This window comes from Cetorhinus maximus, chromosome 1 (genome assembly GCF_964194155.1).
Source record: "Cetorhinus maximus chromosome 1, sCetMax3.hap1.1, whole genome shotgun sequence".
NCBI lineage: Eukaryota > Metazoa > Chordata > Chondrichthyes > Lamniformes > Cetorhinidae > Cetorhinus > Cetorhinus maximus.
Window position 1 is genome coordinate 83,849,287 of NC_135879.1, and position 12,160 is coordinate 83,861,446.

The 12,160-nt window shown below is 49.4% G+C and overlaps 1 protein-coding gene across 2 annotated transcripts in view; it reads left to right on the plus strand.

The window, feature by feature from the left end:
* The window catches only part of ndst3 (N-deacetylase/N-sulfotransferase (heparan glucosaminyl) 3), a 1,004,816-nt gene that overhangs the window by 23,025 nt on the left and 969,631 nt on the right, over nucleotides 1-12,160 (plus strand). The window lies entirely within an intron of this gene.

Here is a 12,160-nt window from a genome sequence, read left to right on the forward strand (position 1 = left end):
CTGCAGGGCTTCCAGCTCTGCCTCTGTCAGTGAGCTTATCTTCGGCACTCTACCTCCGACATTGGATCTCTCCCTGACATATGGGCCCTTTTGTCCTACAAGCATAAGGAGAGAAAAAGTGAGCCTTCCAAAGATGCTGAAGAGAATCCCTTACTGTCAGATTTCCCCCCTGAGCCCATGAGATGCCAAGTTGCCCAGCTGTCCATCCAAAGAGCACAAGAACACAAGAAATAGGAGAAGGAGTCCATCATGCAGCCCACTATTACGATCATGGCTGATCTCGGGCTTCAGTTCCAATTTCCTGCCTGCTCCCCATATCCCTTGAATCTCTCCCAATCTTCATGCTATCAGGAAATATGGGTAAGGCACAGAGGAAGATGCAGATTCAGGTGACGCATGCACATTCAGCCTATCCAACAATGGAAGCTGGTGAGGGGGGACACTTTACTCTTTGATGCCTGTCCTAACCCTTAACCCCCTTCAGTGTCCTTACTTTTTTACCCACATTTCATCCACTTCTATGAAACTCATTATGCTGAGGAGGCCATCAGCTGGAAGGAGAGTCTCTCTGCCCTTCTGAACAATCTGGAGGAGATCACACAACGAGCTCTCGCTGAACCATAGGGCAATGCGCCGGGTAGATTGTGACATTTCCAAACACAGCTGAATCCATTGATATCGCCAGGTGAACTTTTACAAAGGTGAAGACTTCTTCTACCTGGAGCCTCAAAAGTTTTCTGTTGTAATATTCACACATCTGACGATGCTGGCCAATTCAATGGCAGTCCTCCCTCAGGAAGACTGCGTGCAGAATTTCAGCTTTTGCAAAGGCCTTTCTGCCAATTAAATATGCGCCTTCTCCTACATGGGGATCAGGTGATGTGGATCTCCTGGCCTTAGTACCCCCTTGGCACATTATCTGGTGGTAAGACAACCTCATCCCGTATTCATGATCAGGTTCAGGCAACCACATCCTTCCCGCGCCCGATTCCCGACAACTTCCTGGCTCTCCGCTAGGTGCTGCGTCAGTAAAACTTAATCCAACCCCATATGCCCTGCTTGCATGATCTCCTGGCTTTTTGACTAGGATTAAAGGAGTTTACAGAAAGTGCCAGCAGCAATATAAATCTTAAGGGTCTCATGGGGCAGGATTTTCGGGTCGTCGGGCTGGTACGGCAGGCGGGTCCGGGAGTAGCCAGGAAACGACCCGCCGCCTGCAATCGGCCCCCGGCCGTGATTTCACGCTGGATGGCCAATCAACGGCAAGCCGGTGTGAAAGGCGCGCTGAGAAGCTCAGTGCTGCCGGGATGGGGGCAGGAGGAGGGCGAGCACAAAAGCCTTCGCATGCGTTGGGAGAGCGCACATTGAAAGCTCCCTAATGGTAGGGAGCTGCCTCGGGGAGTTGAAGAATTTTAAAATGAAAAATAAAGATTTTGCAAGTCAGGAAAAAATGCCCCCACATAGGACTCACAAACAAACAGAAACATGATAAAAATTATGTCAAACAATTTTATTTTTTAAAATTAATGTCGGAAACCTCATCCCGCCCGTAGATGAGGTTTCCTCAAAAACGCAAAAGCCACCTGGCCAATTCGCCCGCCCACCAACCGTAGGGTTGGATGGGCAGTGGAAGATAGCAGTTAATTAATACTTTATTGGCCTTAATGGGCCTCTTAATTGTCGGCTGGTGTGCTGCCGACTCTCGCGCAGGCCCGTCAACTAAAATATCGCATGAGTGCGCGATGATGTCGGGACGCTATCCAGACATCATCGCGTGCTATTTCACACCCGAGCATGTCGGGCGCAGGCCTACATGCCGAGCGGAAGATCCGGCCCATAGCCTTGGATTGTACTTTTCCTCCTCTTGTGGAATTATTTCTGTATGTTTAAAATTTCTTTTTGAAGTTGGGATTACCGAAAGTAAGTATTTTTCGCGTGATTTTGGGGTATGCTACAATTTCTGTTTCCACCCATCAATTAAATATTTTCTCTGAGCCCCAAAAAAGTGTTCAATTATGGTTTGACAAGTCACTGGGTGACAGATTGTAAGTGAGGCAATGACAGGACTCCAGCAGAATAGAAAGTGAAAGAATTGGGATGCCCAGGAAATATCGTTCTTCTAACACCAACTTTCCAACACAGAGATTGTGAGGTATCAGAGTCAAGGTGAGGGCCTCAAACAGATCACAAACTGCAACAGCCCCTGCCTAAAAACAGGAGGAAACAATGTTTTAGCCTTGTGTATTTAGATGTGGTAATGTGTGGGAATGAGTACAGGATATAATATCAGCACAACATAGGGCCTGAGCTTGGAAAAAGCTCACCATTTTGTCATTCCCTACTCCTTCTTTGCTCTGATTTGACAGTATACTCAGTGTAGCCTCCTCCAAGGAAGTCAAGTGCCTGTTATCAATACATAGAAAATATATAACAAAAAGGGTGATGTGGTCCACTCATTCCATGCTAATGTTTATCCCCCACATGAGCAGTAATGCTAATCACACTCTCTTCCCCTATCCCTTTATTTCCCTTTCTATTAACCAACTATGTAACTTAATGTTAAATGTTAATGTCAGGAGTAATTCACGAGCAGAAAATGGATGGATTAGCTGATTGTTCTTTCCATTAAAGTAAATGGAGCCAGGCCAGTCTGGGTGTATCAAGCCTCTAGGCTGTGTTACAATGATTTAAGCTTCACTATGCTTGGAAGATGCGAATGTGCTCAGGATTTTAAATAAAGACATTGCATGATGAATTGTATTCCTTGCTGAGATATAGGTATGGGTAAAATGCCATGAAAGAATTGTAAGTTTTTACAAGGACGTTATATAAGTGAGTAGTATGTTGAGGTACATTATTTTGCAGTATGTAACCTTGCCCCATCCATTTGGTACATGATACTCTTCAGTAACATGATAAGTCTAAGATTACCTAAAATAAACTATCTGGTTCCTATGCGCACTTAGGTCCAGCAGGTACTGTACATATTGTTGAACGTGGTTGCTAGCTCATGTCAAGAATGTATTTCAGGAAGAGTGCCCTGGAATGCCAAATGGTGCAACCCCACCACCTTATGCAGCATCATAGCCATATCAGCCAGCAGCCATTAAAAAGGAGGGAGAGTCAATTATTTGCGGACTCTAAGGGTAAAATTCACCTTTGCCAGGGTGGCAAGTCGGGTTATAGTAAATCGGCCACTCATTATACACACTAGCTCATTCTACTTGCTATATAGTCCAAGCAGTTCTCGAGCAGGGTGTATAATGGGCTTAATGCTGCCACAATGGTTTGCACTCCTGCCAAATTGTTTTGTCCCTTTTGTTTCATTACTCTATACTCGATATTTTCGACTGTTCCCTTCACCTTTAACGTTGACAAAGGATGCCAATGAGCTCATGCACATTTAAAGTCTTTTTGAAGGTTATGAAAATTTTTGTCTGACACTCACTCCACCCACCCCCATCAGGTACTTACACATATATGTGCTTTGAAATTTGGCTGTAGAACATTTGTCTCCCATTAGGAGAGTTCCCTGACCCAAGCAAAGCTGTGCTTGGAGTTCTTCGTTTGCAAATGAACTGACTCAGGGAAGAGGCATTTGCATGGTATTTCTTAACTGTAAGCTGATCTGGAAAGTTAGCCAGGACAGGAAAATCATTCTGATGCTCGTATAGAATAAAGTGATTATTCATATTGTCAGATGGCAACAACTTACTTTATGTCCTTAGTGTATAAGCAAAATACTGTAGATGCTAGAAATCTGAAATAAAACCAGAAAATTGTGGAAACTCTCAGCAGGTCTGGCAGCATCTGTGGAGAGAGAAACAGAGTTAACTTTTCAGATCTGTGACCTTCCAACATAACTTGGGGCAGAATTTCGCCCTTGATGGGGGTGTTTGGCGGGGGAGGTCGGGAAGCCGACTGCCGCCCGCGATCGGCACCGCACTGCGAGTTTACACGTGTGGGCCAATTAAGGCCCGCCCAGCATGGAACGTGAGTGGCAGCGCTGAGCACTGCCTGTGCGGGTGGGGGAGGAGAGCGAGAGGGCCCAGCGCAAACTTCGCGCATGCGCATGAAAGAGCGCTTCAATCTCCCTGAGACATGGAACAGCCTCAGGGAGATAAAGCGCTGTTGAAAAAAGCTAATGAAGAAAACAATAATGTCATAAAACATGTCCCCTCATGTGACTCTGTCACATGAGCAGGGACATGTTTTTAATTCAAGTGTAAAATTTTTATTTTATTTTTATTTGCTTTAGGAAACCACACCCCGTCCGTGGATGAGGTTTCCTGAAAAGTGCAAAGGCCGCTTGGCATTTTTGCCTGCCCGTCAACCATAAGGTTGGACGGGCAGCGTAAATTAGAATTTAATTACCTTTTTAATAGCCTGAATAGGCCTTTTAATTGTTGGCAGGCATGCTGCTTACTCCATCACGCTCCCGCCGAACAAAATATCTCGGGACTACGCAATGACATCAGGACGCTCGCCTGACATCATCGCGTGTCATTTTATACTCAGCTGGATAAGGCGTGCGCCCGCCCACCAAGCTCAATATTCTGCCCTTGGAAAAGTTAGAAATATAATGGGCCGTAACTTCCAGGGCGTCGTATTATGGGGTGTACCCAAAAGATGCACTGGAGAACACAATCCCCTCCCCACCCACCCCGCTCCCCGGAACTTCACAGGTAAGGGCTTACATGGCAATTGACCAGAAATGTAAGCCTCCCCTGGGCAATTGCCCTGCACTGGGAACCATCTAAAAATGTTATTTAAGTCACAAACTTCGGATAGTTCCGACTGGGTTGCATCAATAGTTACCCAGAAAAAGTTAGAAGAATTAAAACCTCTTCTAACTCCCGGGTAACTGTTGCACAGACCCACACCAAACCCCTACAGGACTACCGCCATACCCCCGAACCCCCAGGGGACTTCTCCCTACCCCCTGACTACGCCCGCCATGGTACTCCCTCACCCTACCGACACCTTAGGAGTCTCCCCCTATACCTCCCCCGCCTAAAAAAACTAAGGCCAGAATTTTCCAGCTGGCGTGCGGGGGTGGGGCCCCGAACAGCCGTGCGTAAAATGACACGCGGCGACATCAGGCGAGCGTCCCGACGTCACCGCGCGCCATCGCGATATTTGGGAAGGCGGGTGCTATAAGTTCGGATGCGTGTCCGCCATCAATTAGCAGGCCAGTTAAGGCCCTTGAGGCATCAATTGATCTTGATTTTTCGCAGCCTGTGCGATCTTCATGATCTCCGATGCGCGCCTGCCTTTAATTAACTCGCCATTTAAGGCCCTTGAGGTGCCAATCGACAGCAATTTTTTGGAGCCCATGCAATCTTCGGGTCGGCGCATGGGCGTAATGGGCAGGTGGGTAGGAAACATTTGTATAAACCTCATCCACAGGCAGGATAAGAGGGGTGAGTGGGATCGCAATGTGATGTTTGAGGGATTTAAGTGTGAAGTAACTTTTACTTGTCTGAGTGAGCAGGTGCTAGGACAGGAGTAAAAGCCTTGGTCAGGACTCTACAGTAGAAATCATTTCTGAGGCCTGCAGCCTTCAGGAAGCCTTCCCTTAGCCTGGGAATGGGAGTTGTGCTCTCCACTGGAGGCACCTCCTCTGAGGAGGAAAGGCAGGCCAGAAGGGGGAGGAGGCCAACAGTCCACATTCAGCCTCCAGGGGAGCTACCTTTGGGAGGAGAGGCGCAGGCACAAGGGGTGCAGGGCCAACAGGAAGTCCAAGGCGGAAGGGGCTGCAGAAGACGCCACTATCCTGCTGCCAGGGTATACAGGCAGCGAAGCAGCTACCTCAATATGACTGAGATCCAGTGCCGAAGGAGGCTCCATCTCTCAAGGGAAGCAGTTGCCTCCATTGTCTGACGATAGGCCCTGAGATTTCCGCAAATTATGTGGGTGGGCACCCCATGCCAATGGCTTGAAGGTCACAGCTGCCCTCAACTCCTTTGCCTCTGGCTCTTTCCAGGGGTCGGTGGGTGATCTTTTTGGAGTCTCCCAATCAGCTGTTCACACTTGTGTCAAGTAGGCCACAGGTGCTCTGTTCAGGTTTGCATTGACTTTCATTCACTACCGCTCGGACGATGCCAGTCAGACACAGTGAGCCAGAGGCTTCGTGGCCATTGCTGGCTTCCCCTTATCCAGGATGCTATAGACTGTACACATGTGGCCATCAAAGCGCCAGCAGGTGAGCCCGGTGCCTTCATCAACAGGAAGGGCTTCCACTCCATGAACGTGCAGATAGTGTGTGATCACAGGATGCAGATTCTACAAGTCTGTGCAAGGTACCCAGGCAGCTCCCATGATGCCTACATCCTCAGGCACTCCCAGGTGCCGAGACTCTTCAGTGCTCCAGACCGGCTGGATGGATGGCTGCTGGGTGACAAGGGCTATTCCCTCAAAATATGGCACATGATGCTTCTCTGCCATCCAAGAACAGAAGCTGAGCAGCGATACAATAGGAACCAGACCTCCACAAGGGCTGTGGTGGAGAGAGCCATCGGTCTTCTCAAGATGCGCTTCCGATGCCTGGACTGCTCAGGGGGCACACTCCAGTACCCCCTAGATCATGTGTCACTGATAGTGGTTGCATACTGCGCTCTCCACAAATCTGGTGCTGGAAAGGGGCAACGCTCTGGACGAGGAAGAAGATGTAGACACAATTGCTCCGGCTGCACACGATGAGTCCAGCAGTGAGTCCGAGGATGAGCACACACAGGAGAATGCTGAGGGGGTAGATGCTGACCCGGGCATACTCCAGGGAGGCAGGGACACCTGGGAGGCTTTAATCCAAAGAACCTTCAGCTAGCACACCACACATGGACCTCCAGGACAAGCCTGGGATGCAGGCTCCACACTCGATACCTGAGTGTTAAATCAGCCTGGATGATGACATTAACTAAGGCCCTTGTCAATAAAGCTCAATGTCAAACAACTCACTCATAACATCATGGCTTCCAGTACACATGCAGAAGTAAGGAATCACACTGAGGCATGGCAACATGTCAAAATTTATTGTGCAAACAAAAGTAAATTCATAAAGCAAAACAAAAACGGCATTGCACATCACGCTGAGTCTTCGACGAAGTACTATGGGCCAACATAAAAGCACCAGTGAGAAACCCATGGTGTGCGATAGGTGCCTTAAATTTACGCTTTTGGGTGCTACGTCTAGGTGCTGTCCCCTTGCTGGCACTGGCATCTGAGACAGCCTGCTCACTGTGCTATCCTGTTGGCCTCGATGACCTTGGCGGACGTCCTCTGGCCCGTGGACCATTTGATGGCCCCACCTGGGAGGGAGCTGCCAGTTCCACAGCTGGCATCTCCCCAGTCGCTGCAGCCTCACCGGATGCAACGGTCACTGGCAGAGGGGCAGAGGAGCTGCTGCCGCATTCGGAGCGCCCTGAGAGGAGCCCGCAGAGATAACAGGCAGTTGCTGCATCGATGTGAGTTCGCTTCGGATCTCCCTGCTCACCGTAAATGGATGGGCACCGAGCTGGGATACTTGGTGCCCAGACCACCTCCCACACTGGCAGTGACCAGCTGTGGCCAATGCTGCTGTGAGGGCTTGCTGGTCCAAGCGCAACCCCAAGAGGACCTGATTGTTCTCCTGGAGGAGCCTCTCCATGAAAGTTACCACTCTCTCCACAGAAGAAGTATGGCCCTCAGCCATGAGGCTCAATGCATTAGTGATGCTCCGCGTGGACTCCTCCAGCACAGGCACCTTGCCACGCAGTGCCTCATGAATCTCCGCCAGATCATCCCACATACCCTGCTACACTCCCAGCATTTGCTGCCTCACAGATGACTCCAGAGGCACATCATTGGCCACCAACCGAGCAAGTACCTGGTCCCCAGCAGTCCTCCGACTACTGGCGCCCTGGGCACTCTCATTCTCTGCCTGCGCCTCAAGCGAGTGTGAAGTGCCCTCACCGCCATGCAACAGGACACTAGCCGAAGATCTAATCCCCACTGAGGTGCTAGTATCTGCGCTGGTGCCTGCCTGGCTGAGATGATGTGACGGTGGAGAATGCATTTGCTTGGGGGCTTCAGGGGTGAGAGTCGGGCCCTCTGCCTTCTCCTCCCAGCCCTGTTCCAGTGATGCTGAAAGGAAGAGAAAAGACATTTGATTAGTTACAGTGCAGACAATATCAATTTGCATTCATGTCCCCCGGATCATTATGCGCTCATCCTTCAATAATCAAGGGTAAACCCATGTTGCTAAGTTCAATCACGGAGCATTCAGCAGCGCCATGGCTTCTGTGACACACATGGTGACCTGAGTGCTCACCAAACGTACCTCCCTGTGGCACCCTAGCCTCACCAGCACTGGTGGACCTGGGGGCATGGCACCTCTCAAGGTCCATGGCCTGCTGCTCGAAAGATGTAAGAATGGCCAACTGGGCCTGCCCTCCGCCAGTCCGCATTCGTTCCAATGCATTGTGTGCAGTCTCCTCCTGAAAAGGAGAGAGGAGCATTGATTAATCCAGCCTGCGCCTGAGTTCCCATCGCATCCCTGCCAACCCAGCCAGAGTGGGACATTGCAACGCTTCAGTTCTTCGTCACCCCTCAGCTGCCGCACACTGACTCAAAGAAGCCAGGGCTGACCACCCCCCTCATTGCCCAAATGCTGCCTCCTTCACATGTGGCACCACAAGGTGCCACTTTGCTAAACAAGGAGGCACAAGCACGTGAAGCGCAAAGACCAGAAGATGGATTGGTGCCCCGCCAACTGGAAGCTCCCCTCCCAGCATGTTAGCACCCTGACTTCGACATGCTTCGCAGTTCCAGCACTCTGCCTAGGTGCAGACCCTTGACTTTCAACCCCATTCTATACTCTAGGTGTCAGTGTCATGCATGCTGCCGATGTGGAACACATCCTAGCTCAACCCTCTCGGGGTGAACTGGGCATGGGCAATTTCTGCTGTCACACCAAGTGAGGGATTCAATGCCAATACTGTACTCATAGTTGGCGGGGGGTTGGGGCGAAATGGTGACGGCTGCACTAAGTGACTTGAGGCAACATGGTACTCACCCTTCCCGAGCGCAGGAGATCATTGAACCTTTTGCGGCACTGGAGCCATGTGCACCGCACAACATCATGGGAGCTGACACTCTCAGCCACCTCCTCCCAGGCACGTTTGGTCAGGTGTGGGGACCTCTGCCTCCTGTCCCTCGGAAGAAGGACCTCCCGCCGAGCTGCCACCTCCTCCAGGAGGACAGCTAGGCACTTGTCTGAAAAATGAGGGGCATACTGCCCCGCTGGCCTACCCTCCGGACATGCGTCACCTCCATTGCCCCTCTGCAGAGCCCTTTGCCCAGCCATTGTGAGCAGCCTTTCCAAGGCTGCCAGGCCTTCTTTTATACAAGCCACTGAGTTGCCATTGGACCTGGCGGGCTGAGCATGCCTGTCACTGCCCCCCACTCCCGCAATGCACAGGAGTCATGAAGGACGCTCCTTCAAAAGGGCATTTTATCATCACCGCATAAAATAGTGGCGCGGACCCAAGTGCTGGCGGTGATTGAGCCCGCACCCGCCCGCTCCCACTCGGCCCGGCCGAGATGGGGAAAATTCTCCCCTGGGAGTGGAGTGGCAATCTGACTCTGATTGGCACTCCAAGGAAGTTCTGTCCCAATAGATTTTCAGCAAGTCAAAAAGTGGTAAAAAGAACTAAAACATTGGCCTGCTTTGGGTGTAAGATAGGAGAGATTAAATAATTAAACAAAAAAAGTTCATGATGCAAGATCAAAGTGAGTGGGAATTGGGCAAGGAATGGAACAAAAGATGTGTCTAGAGGAGGTGTGATGCTCAGGATCATCTTTAGCTGCTGTCCAATAGTAAAAATAAAGGAAAAAAGACAGAAACTATAAAACGGTCAAACCAGCAAAGAAAAGGGAAATGGGAGCAGACGTTACAGTCGAAAGTTGTTGAACTCAATGTTGAGTTTAGGAGGCTAAATGGTGCCCAACAGAAAGATGAAGTGCTGTCCCTTGAGCGTATGTCGAGCTTCATTAAAGCAGTGTAGAAGGCAGAGGACAGAGGGGACAGAGTAGGAGCAAGGGAGAGAATTAAATTCACAGGTGATTGGGAGCTCAGTGTCATGTTTGCTCCATGAATGGAACATATTTATCCAGCCTGTGTTCAGTCTCCCCAGTGTAGAGGAAACCACAACATGAGCAGCAAATACAGTATAGTAAATTGAAAGAAGTATAAGTAAATCACAGTGTCACCTGGAAGAAGTTTTTGGGGCCTTGGATAGTGAGAAGAAAGGAGGTACAAGTGCAATACCTGCAACTCCTGCATGTGCATGGGAAGGGCAAAGGGTGTTGGGGATGGTTGAACAGTGAATCAGCATATCACAGAGGGAACAATCTGTTCAGGATTCTGAAAGATGCGGGAAGAGGGAAATGTGTTTGATGGTGGCATCACAATGGAGATTGCGGAAATGGCAGAGGATAATCCATTGAATACGGAGGCTTGTGGGGTGGAAGGTGATGACAAGGGGAATCCAATCATGGCTCTGGAAGGGAAAGGAAGAGGTGAGAGCAGCAGTGCTTGAAATAGAACGGACACAGTCAAGGATCCTGTCAACCGTGGTGAAGGGGAATCCTTGGTTGAAGAAAAAGGAAGATATGTCACAAGGGGTGGTATGTAAGTTTGTATAATCAGAACAGCTTCAAAGGAGATGGAGAAACTGGGACAATAGAATAGTGCCCTTAAAAGAAGAAAGATGTGAGGAAGTGCAGTCAATGTAGCTGTTTTCCAATCTCCATAGAGACTGATAACTTTTGTAAAGAGATTCGAACTTCTTGTTACTAGCTATAAGAATGACACGGCAAGCTTTCATATTTTAAAACAAATGAATAAAACAAATGACTAAAAGCACTGTCGAATAAGCACCATTTTATTTTTGTAGACACCTTATACTTTAGCTAAAGGGAGGAATATCGCCATTTTATACTTATCATAAATCACACTCCCACGGAATCACAGCACTTATAGCAAACCATCTACAGTTGCTCCCAGCTTCCAATGGGTTCTTGTATCCCCATTTCACCATCAAGTGATCACCTTTAACTGCATTCCTCAGGTTTGGAGAGTTTCTTACATCAATCACCCGCAGTAAAGCCTGTTCTGATGTCTTCTTTCCCCTGGCCATCCCAGAATGAATCTCCTGGAACCCTTAAATGGCTGCAGGATGTGTCTCTTCAACTAGAAACCATCTCCCTCCCACACCCAGCAGTGATAGCTCAGAAAGCCAAGCAGCCTCTTCTGTCTGCTGACCACACAGAACACTGCTGTCTGCCTGAGATATTCATTGAGTTATACGACAGCCTGTAACCAGATCCCAAAAATGGCTTCATCTGCCCTGTTCCCCATGACAATGTGAAACACATTGGCCTGAATATTCAGCTTGGTGGGCGGGCAGGATCGGTGGGCCTGGGAGTGGTCGGGAAACTGACCGCCGTCAGCCATCGGCCCCCAACCACGATTTCACACCGGCTGGCCAATTAACAGCCAGCCAGCGCAAAACATGCACTGAAAAGCTCAGCGCTGCTGGGGTGGGGCTGGGAGGAGGGCAGGCAATGACGTTTCCGCGGGCGCGGGTGAGCGCTGAGAGAAAACTCCCTGAAGGTGGAGAGCTGCCTCAGGGAGCTGCAGACCCGAAAACCATGAAATAAAGTTATGAAAGTCAGAAAAAAAATTGCCCAACCATCACAATCAGGCACCTGAACACATAAATAATAAAAATACTGCCCACAGAGTTTTATTTTTATTTTATTTAACAACGGAAACCTCATCCCGCCCTTGGATGAGGTATGATGAAAAATGCAAAGTCCGCCTGGTCGATTCGCCCGTTTGCCAATGGTAAGTTTGGACGGGCCATGGAAAATCAGAGACAACTGTGCCATTAATGGGCTTAATTGCCCTCTTAATTGTCAACAGGCACGCTTCCAACGTTTGCGCACACCCACCAAATTAAATATCATGCGACCGTGAGATGACATCGGGACACTCGCCCGACATCTTCTCGCGTGATTTTATGCCCAATCAGGTCCAATGCGTGCCCACCCGCAGGATGTAAAATTCAGCCCATTAACTTTGCACCTAGGTAGAAATGCTAATTATCTCCTTGAGAGC